This window comes from Piliocolobus tephrosceles, chromosome 12 (genome assembly GCF_002776525.5).
Source record: "Piliocolobus tephrosceles isolate RC106 chromosome 12, ASM277652v3, whole genome shotgun sequence".
NCBI classification, from domain to species: domain Eukaryota; kingdom Metazoa; phylum Chordata; class Mammalia; order Primates; family Cercopithecidae; genus Piliocolobus; species Piliocolobus tephrosceles.
Genome location: NC_045445.1, coordinates 93,281,689 through 93,292,526, shown reverse-complemented (window position 1 = coordinate 93,292,526; position 10,838 = coordinate 93,281,689). Strand labels below are relative to the sequence as shown.

The following is a 10,838-nucleotide window of genomic DNA, read 5'->3' as shown; positions in this document are numbered from 1 at the left end:
GTATAGTCAGACTACAAATTTTCCAAACTTTTATTCTCTGCTTCCCTTGTAAAACTAAATGCCTTTCACAGTACCTAAGTCACCTCTTGAATGTTTTGCTGCTTAGGAATTTCTTCTGTCAGATACCCTAATTTATGTTTCTCAAGTTCAAAGTTCCACAAATTTCTAGAGCAGGGCCAAAATGCCACCAGTCGCTTGCTAAAACATAACAAGAGTTGCCTTTACTCCAGTTCCTGGACCTTATTTTCTATATCGCTATCAGCATTTTGGACAAAGCCATTCAACAAGTCTCTAGGAAGTGCCAAACTTTCCCACATTTTCCTGTCTTCTTCTGAGCCCTTCAAATTGTTCCAACCTCCACCTGCTACCCAGTTCCAAAGTTGCTTCCACAGTTTTGGGTATCTTTTCAGCAACGCCCCACCCTGCTGGTACCCATTTTCTGTATTAGTACATTTTCATGCTGCTGATAAAGACATACCCGACACAGGGAAGAAAAAGAGGTTTAATTGGACTTACAGTTCCACATGGCTAGGGAGGCCTCAGAATCACAGTGGGAGGCAAAAGGCACTTCTTACATGGTTGCGGCAAGAGAAAAATGAGAGAGAAGGAAAAGCAGAAACCCCTAATAAACCCATTGGATCCTGTGAGACTTATTCACTTTCATGAGAATAGCACAAGAAAGACCAGCCCCCATGATTCAGTTACCTCTGCCTGGGTCTCTGGGAGATACAATTGAAGTTGAGATTTGGGTGGGGACACAGCCCTCTCTTATCAGCATGCTTCAGTGTTTTTCATTCTTTTTTCCTTATTTCCTCTGACTGTACATTTTTAAATAGCGTGTCTTCAAGTTCACTAACACTTTCTTCTGCTTGATCAATTCTGTTTTTAAGATATTTGGATGCATTCCTTTTTTTTTTTTTTTTTTTTTCTTTTTTGTAATGGAGTCTTGCTCTGTTTCCCAGGCTGGAGTGCAGTGGCGTGATCTCGGCTCGCTGCAAGGTCTGCCTCCCGGGTTCACGCCATTCTCCTGCCTCAGCCTCCCGAGTAGCTGGGACTACAGGCACCCACCACCACACCTGGCTAACTTTTTGTATTTTTAGTAAAGACAGGGTTTTGCCGTGTTAGCCAGGATGGTCTCGATCTCCTGACCTCGTGGTCTGCCTGCCTTGGCCTCCCAAAGTGCTGGGATTACAGGTGTGAGCCACTGCACCCAGCCTTGGATGCATTCTTAAAATGTTAATTGCATGTTTCAACTCCAGAATTTCTGCTTCATTATTTTTAATTATTTCAATCTCTGTGTTAAATTAATCTGATAGTATTCTGAATTTCTTCTGTGTGTTCTCTTGGATTTCACTGAGCTTCCTCAAAAGAGCTATTTAGAATTCTCTTTCTGAAAGGTCACATAGCTCTGTCTCTCTGAGGTTGGTTACCGGTGCCTTATTAAGTCATTTGGTTATGTCATGTGTTCCTGGATAGTGCTGATGTGTGCGGATGTTTGTAAGTTTTTGTGCATTGAAGTATTAGGTATTTATTGTACTCTTTACAGTCTGTGCCTGGTTTTACTGATTCTTTTGGGGAAGGCTTTCCAGGTATTCAAAGAGACCTGGACATTGTGATCTTAATTTTCTGTTGCTACAGCTGTATTTGCTTTAGGGGGCATCTCAACCCAGTAATGCTATGGTTCTTGCAGACTCACTGAAGCTTTGGTAGTGTTCGTTAAAATTTAAAAGACTTTTGTTGATTACCAGGCAGAGACTCTTGTTCTCTTCCCTTACTTTTCCACAAACAAGTGGAGTCTCTCTCTCTGTGCTGAGCTCCCTGGAGCTGGAGTAGGGGTGACACAGGTACCCCTTTCATTACCACCAATGGGACTATGCTGAGTCAGACCCCAAATCAGTACAGCAGTGGTTCTTGTGCAAGGCCTGTGGTGAACACCGCCTAGCTGCTTGCCTGTTTTCACTCAAGACCCTAGGTCTCTATAATCAGCAGGTGGCAAATCAAGTCAGGCTTTATTCTTTTCTTCAGGGTGGTGACTTCCCCCTCGCCCTGGGCAGATCTGGAGATGCCATCCAGGAGCCCCAGCCTGAAGTTGGAAATCTTAGGACTCTACCTAGTGCTTTATTCTACTGTTACTGAGCTGGCACCCAAGCTACAAAACAAAATTTTTACCAGTCTTTTCTCCCATTTTCTCAAGTAGGGGAGTCTCTCTTTGTGCCCTTCACCACCCCAGGACCATTGCAAGTACTGTGTGGCTACTGCTTATGTTTACTGAAGGCCCAAGGGCTCTTCAGTTAGCTTGTGGTGAATGCTGCCAGTTCTGAGTCTCTCCCTTTAGGGTAGTGTGCCCCCTCTGGCTCTGGGAAGGTCCATAAAGTTTATTCAGGGGTCAAGGCCTGGAATCAGAGACCCCAGGAGACTGCTTGGTGCACAACTGCATTGTGGTCAAGCTGGTACCCAAGCTTAAAGACAAAGTTTTCTTTCCTCTTTCCTCTTTTATTTTCAAGCAGAAGGAGTCTCTCACTGTAGCAACCACAGGTGAGAATGTGCTGGATCACATCTGCAGCTAGCATGGCTCTGAGTCTTACCCCAAAGCCCATGCCAAGTACTGCTTGGCCAGCACTGCTAATTTTTTAGTGCTAAAGGGCCCCCTAGTCAGCAGTAGTGCATTCTGCCAAGACTAGGTTTTTCCCTTCTAGGAATTGGGTTCCCCTCTGGCCCAGGGTGTGTTTAGAAATGTCATCTGGGACCTAGGGCCTGGAACTGGGGCCACAGGACTCTCCCTGGTGCGCTATTTGACTGTAGTTCAACTAGTATCCAAGTTCTAAGACAACAACGTGTTTACTCTCCTCTATTCTCTCTTCAAGCAGAAGGAAGGAATATGTCCAGGATATGCAAGCTGAACTTTCTGGGGATTGGGGAGTGGTGACACAAGCACTCTCTTGGCTATCCTAGTCGCACGCACCCCAAGTCTACTGGATCTGAGTCTACCACAGGATCAGGACTTGCCCGGGAATTGTAGTCCTTATGGTCTAGACTGCCTTTCAAGTTTATTTAGAACCCCAGAGCATTTTAACCACCAGTGGCAAGCTTTGCCTTAAGTCAAATTTGGACCACTGGGGTCTACAATTTGCCTCTGGCTAGTGCTGTTCTAAATGCTCTCTGTGTGTGTCCAAGCTGAGTTCTGCCCCATGTTGCTTTCCACTGTTAACAGGGCAACACTGAGCCCCATAGTCATTGCACCTTCCCTTTTCCAAGTGCACAGATTCTCTCTCATTGCTATGTGGCTAGTGCCAGGGGATGGGAGAGGGGTGGCATAAGCAATCCAAGACTGTCTTTTCTACCCTCTTCAGTGCCTCTTTCCTTAATGTGATGTTAAAACCAGTACTATGATCACTCACCTGATTTTTTGGTTCTAATAAAGATACTTTTTTGTGTGAATTGTTGCTCAATTTTGTGTTCTTATGGGGGTAGGAGATGATTGCTGGACACTTCTATTTAGCCATCTTCCTCTGCCTTGCCTCTCATTTTTTAAAATAATTGAATGATATTCTATTCTATGCATTTGCCAAATCTGTTTATCAGTTCACCTGTTGAAAGACACCTCGGTTTTATTCAAGATTGAAAATTATGCATAAAGCTACTATACACATTTGTGTGTAGTGTCTTGTGTAGACATAAATTTTCAAGTCATGTGCATAAATACCAAGAAACACAAATGCTGAAACAGCTAGTAAAATTGCGTCTAACTTTTTAAGAAAATGCCTAAATGTCTTTCAAAGTGGCTGTAACATTATGCCTTCCTACCAAACATAAGTGAGATTTCCTGTTTCTTTATATTCTCCCCAGCATTTGGTGTCATCAGTGCTTTGGATTTTTAACATTCTCATAGGTTTGTTAATTTGCAATTTTAATTTACCTAATGATTTATGATGGTGAACATCTTTTCATATGCTTACTTGACATTTGTATACATCTTTGTTGATGTGTTTCTGTGAATCTACTGCCCATTTTTAAATTGGGGTTTTCGTTTCTGAATGTTGAGTTTAAAGAGTTATTTGTATATTATAATAAACAGTTTTTTATGAAGTATGCCTTATGCAAGTATTTCATTTCAGTTTGAGGCTTTTATTTTCGGTCTTCTAACAGTTTTTCACAGACCAGGTGTTTTTAATTTTAATGAATTTAAAGTTATCAATTATTCTCTTGTGAATTTTGCCTTTTATCTTATTGTAGTCTGAGAGTATGCATTGTATTATTTTAATTCTTTTAAATGAGTTAAGATGTGTTTTAGATTCTAGACGATGGTCTGTCTTGGTGAATGTTATATGTGAGCTTGAGAAGAATGTGTCTTCTGCTGTTATTGCATGGATTTTAATTATTTACAGTTGATTGATGGTGCTGTTCAGGTCAGCTTTATCCTTACTGATTTTTGTCCTGCCAAATCTGTCCATTTATGATACAGGAGTGTTGAAGTCTCTAACTATAATAGTTAATTTGTCTATATCTTAATGTATCTTTATCTCCTTGCAGTTTTGTCAGTTTTTTCTCATTTGTTGACTCTTTTCTTGCTATATACACATGAAGGATTTTTATGTCCTGTTGGACAATTGTCCCTTTTATTTTTCTGTGATACCTTTCTTTATTTTTGATAATTTTCCATGCTTTGAAGTCTCCTCTGTCTGAAATTAGTGTAGCTACTCTTGCTTTCTTTTGATTAGTGTTCACATTTATATCTTAGTTTATCCCCTTACTTTAAATTAGTATGTGTCTTCTTTGGAAAAATACCAATTGAGGTTTTTTGCCCTTTTTATCATTTATTTTTTATTTTTATTTTTGCTATTGGGTTCTAAGCATTCCCAGTATATTTTGGATATTAATCCCTTATCGTATATGTGGAATACAAATATTTTCTTGAATTCTATAGTTTGCCTTTTGATTATGTTTATTCTTTCCTTTGCTACGCAGAATCTTTCTAGTTTTGTTTTTGTTTTTTTGTTTTTTGTTTTTTGTTTTTTTGTTTTTTCCTTTTCCTTCATCTTTTATTTTAGATACAAGGGGTACATGTGCAGGTTTGTCACATGGTTATACTGCATCCAGGTAGTGAGCATAGTACCAAATAGGTAGATTTTTGACCCATGCACCACCCCCATCCTCCCCTCTTTAGTAGTCCACAGTGTCTGTTTCCATCTTTATGTCCGTGTGTGCTCAGTCTTTCATTCCCATTTATGACAGTCAACATGTGGTATCTGGTTTTCTGATCCTGCATTAATTCACTTAGGATTATAGTATCCAACTACATCCATGTTTCTGCAAAGGATATTATTTCATTTTTTATGGCTACATAATATTCCATGTTGTGTATGTATCACATTCTCTTGATTAAACCCACCACTGGTGGGCACCTAAGTTGTCTTTGCTAATGTGAGTAGTGTAGCAATGAACATACAAGTGCATGTGTCTTTTTGATATAATGATATATTTTTCTTTAGGTATATACTCCGTAATAGGATTACCGGGTGAAATGGTAGCTCTGTTTTAAGTTCTTTGACAGATTACCAAACTGCTTTTTACAGTGGCTGAACTAATTTACGTTCTCACCAACAGTGTATAAGCATTTATTTTTCTCTTCAATCTCACCGGCATTGGTTGTTTTTTGACTTTTTAAGAATAACTATTCTGACTGTGAGAGACAGTGTTTCATTGTGGTTTTCATTTGCATTTCTCTGATGATTAGTGATGTTGTCCCTTTTTTCATGTGTTTGTTTGCCAGTTTATATCTTCTTTTGAGAAGCGTCTGTTCATGTCATTTGCCCATTTTTAATGGAGTCATTTGTCTTTTGCTTTTTGGTTTGTTTCAGTTGGTTATAAACTGTGGATATGAAACCTTTGTCCGATTCATAGTTTGCAAATATTTTCTCCCATTCCTTAGGTTGTCTGTTTAGCCTATTGATAGTCTCTTTTGCTATGCAGAAGCTCTTAAGTTTAATAAAGTCCCACTTGTCAATTTTTGTTTTTGTTGTTATTGTTTGCTTTTGAGTACTTAGCCAAAAATTATTTGCCAAGGCCAATGTTGAAAAGGGTATTCTTATAAGATTTTTATAGTTTTAAGTTTTACATTTAAAACTTTAATCCATCTTGAGTTGCTTTTTTATATGGTGAAAGGTAACAATCTAGATTTATTCTTCTGCATAAGACTATCCAGTTATTTCATTATCATTTATTGAATAAAGAGGTTTTTTTAATCATTGCTTGGTTTTCTTGACCTTGCCAAAGGTCAGATGGTTTTTTTGTAGCTTTATTTCTGAGTTTTCTATTCTGTTCAATTGGCCTACGTGTCTGTTTTTGTACCAATGTCATACTATTTTAATTATTGTAGCTTTATAGTATAGTTTGATGCCTGGCAGTATGGTGCCTCTGGTTTTCTTCTGCTTACTTAGGATTGCTTTACTTATTTCGGCTCTTTTCTGGGTCCATATCAATTTTAGAATAGTTTTTTCCTAATTATATCAAGCATGACATTGGTAGTTTGATAGGAATAGCACTGAATCTGTAAATTGCCATTGGTAGTATGGCCATTTTATCAATATTGATTCTTCCAATGTATAAGCACGGAATGTTTTTCTATTTGTTTGTGTCATCTCTAATTTCTTTTAGCAGTATTTAGTAGTTGTCCTTGTAGAGATCACTTGGTTGGCTGTATTCCTAGGTATTTCATTTTCTTTGTTGTTATTGTAAGTGGGACTGAGTTTTTGATATGACTCTGCCTGGACATTATTGGTGCATAGAAATGCTACTGATTTTTGTACATTGATTCTGTATCCTAAAACCATACTAAAATCATTTCTCAGTTCTATTAGTCCTTTGGTAGAGTCTTTAGGATTTTCTAGGTAGAGAATCATATCATCAGTGAAGAGAGATAGTTTGACTTCTTTTTATTTTTTTCTATTTGGATACCTTTTACTTCTTTCTCTTGCCAGATTGCTCTGGCTAGGGCTTCCAGTACTAGGTTGAATAGGAATGGTGTGAGTGGGCATTCTTATCTTGTTCCAGTTCTGAAGAGAAATGTTTCTAACTTTTGCTCATTCAATATGATGTTGGCTGTGGGTTTGTGACAGATGGCTCTTATTATTAAGCTGTCTAGTTTGATGTAGTTCCGCTTGTTTATTTTTGTTTTTCTTGCTTGTGTTTCATTGGCGTCATGTCAAAATATCATTACCAAGACCAATGTCAAGGAGCTTCTCTCCTAGGTTTTCTTCCAGAACTTTTATGGACTCATGCCTTATGTTTAAGTTTTTAATCCAAATTTCAGTTGAATTTTTGTGTGTGGTGTAAGATAAAGGCCAGTTTCATTCTTTTGCTTATACATACTCAATTTTTCTAACAATATTTACTGAAGAGACTATTAATTCTTCATTGTGTATTTGTGGCACATAGTTGAATAATAGTTGGCCTTGTAAGTGTGGACTTATTTCTAAACCTTCTAGTTTGTTCAATTGGTCTCTTTGTCTGTTTTAATGCCAGTGCCATACTCTTTGGCTTACTATAACTTTGCATTATAATTTGAAATCATAAAATGTGATGACTCTAAGTTTTTTTTGTTTGCTCAAGATTGCTTTGGTTATTCAAATTTGTGGCTCCATATTAATTTTTTGATTGCTTTATGTATTTCCATGAAAAATATCACTGGAATTTTGATAGGTATCCCACGGAATTTTTAAATCACTCTCGGTAGTATAGACATGTTAACAACATTATTTTTTTCTATCCATGAACATGCGATACCTTTAGGTTTATTTATGGCTACCTTAATTTTCCTTATTAATGCTATATAGTTTCAGTGTACTGGTATTTCACCTTCTTTGTTGTATTTATAAATATGTATTATATTATCTTAATGCTATTATAAATGGATTACTAATTGCTTTTCTGGATAGTTCATTGTTAGGGAAACACAACTGATTTTTGTATGTTGATTTTGTATACTGCAACTTTAATGAATTCATTTATTAGTTCTAAAAGTTTTTTGGTGACATGTTTAGGTATTTTGTTTGTTTGTTTTTGAGATGGAATCTCATTCTGTCGCCCAGGCTATAGTGCAGTGGCGCAATCTCGGCTCACTGCAACCTCCACCTCCCGGGTTCAAGCGATTCTCCTTGCCTCAGCCTCCTGAGTAGCTGGGATTACAGGCGCATGCCACCATGCCCAGCTAATTATTATATTTTTTAGTAGAGATGGGGTTTCACCATGTTGAACAGACTGGTCTCAAACTCCTGACATCAGGTGATCCACCCGCCTCAGCCTCCCACAGTGCTGGGATTACAGGCATGAGCCACCACACCGAGTCAACTTTCTTTAAGTATTTTTATACATAACATTATATCATCTGCAGACAGAGATAATTTCACATTTTATATTTTAATTTTTCATTTCCATACATTTTGGGGGAACAGGTAGTATTTGGTTACATGAGTAAGTTCTGTAGTGGTGATTTGTGAGATTTTGGTGCACCTATCATGTGAGCAGTATACACCGATCAATCAACGAGTGGAGAAAGAAACTGTGAGAGAGAGAGAGAGAGAGAGAGAGAGAGAGAGATGGAATTTAACATTTTTTCCCAATATGGATGCATTTTGTTTTTTTCAGTGTGTATGTGTGTTCATGTGTGTATTGCTCAGGCTAAAACTTCCAGTACTATGTTGAGTAGAAATGGTGAAAATTGTCATTTTTTTCTTGTTCCTGATTTTAGGGGGAAATCTTTCGGAAAAAAAAAAAATCCATTGTTTTGGTTTGTTTCCTATGTTGCACATTTTTACCATTGAGTGTGATATTAACTGTTGATTTGTCAAAAATGATCTTTATGGCCGAGTGCAGTGGCTCACGCCTGTAATCCCAGCACTTTGGGAGGTTAAGAGGGGCACATCACCTGAGATCAGGAGTTCGAGACCAGCCTCGCCAACATGGTGAAACCTCGTCTCTACTAAATATACAAAAATTTTCCAGGCATGGTGGCAGGCGCCTGTAATCCCAGCTACTTGGGAGGCTGAAGCAGGAAAATCATCCTGCTTGAACTCAGGAGGTGGAGGTTGCAGTGAGCCGAGATTGCACCACTGCACTCTCTCTAGCTTGGATGGCAGAGCGAGACTCTATCTCAAAAAAAAAAAAGAAAGAAAGAAAAGAAAATTATTATATTGCGATACATTTCTATTTTATCATTCATTCAGTTAATGTGGCATAGCATATTGATTTGCATATCTTTAAACAATATTGCATCCTAAGCATAAATTTCACTTGATCACATTGTATAATTATTTTAGTGTGCTGCTGAATTCACTTTGGTAGTATTTTGTTGAGGATATTTGTATGGATGCTCATCAGGGATATTGGCCTGTATTAATAATTTTCCTTTTGTTGACCTTGTTTAGCTTTGGTATCTGGGCAATGATGGCCTGGTAGAAGGAGTTTAAATGTGTTCCCTCTTCAATTTTTTAGAAGAGTTTGAGAAAGATCAGCATTAAAACCTTCATGAAATGTTTGGTAGAATTCAGCTGTAAAGCCATCTGGTCATAGGCTTTTTTCTTCTGTAGATTTTTTTAAATTATTACTGATTCAATCTCCTTACTTATTGATGTATTTATATTTTATTCTTCCTTGTGATTTAGTCTTGTATGACTCTACAAGCATATGGCTCTAGGAATGTATTTTATTTCTAAGCTCGCTAATGTGTTGCTAGATGACTGTTCATAGTAATTTCTCATGATCCTTTGAAATGTGGTGGTATCAGCTGTAATGCCTTCTCTTTCATTTATAATTTTATTTATTTAGGTCATTTTTTTTTACTTTCTCTAGGCAAAGGTTTATTGGTTTGTTCATATTTTGAGAAGATTCTCTTAGTTTTCATTGATTTTCCTATTATTTTTCTACTCTCTATTTCTGCTCTGATTTTTGCTTTTCCTTATTTTACTAACTTTGAGCTTAGTTTTTTTTTTTTTCTTTTCTACAGTTACATTAGAGTATAAAGTCGGTTTATTTGAGATCTTTCTTTTCTAAAAATTTGGCATTTATTGCTATAAACTTCCCTCATGAAACTGCTTTTAAAGAGCTTATTCCTCAGGTCTTCATATACTGTGCCAGCTGTGCCATGGATGGTCTCTACCCATTTGATAAGGCTTTCAGGGAAGGCAGAAATTCTTTTGTCACCAGACGTCATGAGGGTCATCAGCTCCTGCTGTAGCCTTTTGCCCACAGGGCCCCGGGCAGCGCCCCTGCTGGGCTCAGCTCCTCTTTGGGTGGTGGTGACCCTGGCAACGGCTGGGTTGCAGTTTTTGGGAAGCCATCTGGGTGGCGCTGGCAGAGAGACAAGAACTCCGAAAACAGGACTGTATCTGCGATGATCATGTTTATTTTGATATTATCAGTGTAGACACAAGTAGTTCATTCTTTTTATATTGCTGAGAAATATATACTCTGCTGTAAAATGTCATTTTATATTCATCTGTTTATGGATATTTGAGTTGTCTCTTGCTTTTGTTTTGTAAATAAAACTGCCACAGACATTTAAATACAAAAATAAAAACTGCTTCTGTGCATCCCATATGATTTTGAGTGTAGTGCTTCCATTTTTGTTTGTCTCAAGAATGTTTACATTTCCGTTTGATTTTTTTTTTTTTTAATTCATTCATTGTTTGGGAATTTGTTTCTTAACTTTTACAATCTGTGATTTTTAAAATTTTTTTCTCCTGTTTTAATGTCTAGCTTCATACCATTGGAGTCAGAAAGGATAGTTGATATTATTTCAATCTTTTCATATTTGTTAAGACTTGCGTTGTGACCCAACATAT

General features: G+C 37.6%; 1 pseudogene; it reads right to left on the bottom strand.

Moving 5' to 3' along the window:
- The window catches only part of LOC111535894, a 66,604-nt pseudogene that overhangs the window by 55,102 nt on the left and 664 nt on the right, over window positions 1–10,838 (bottom strand).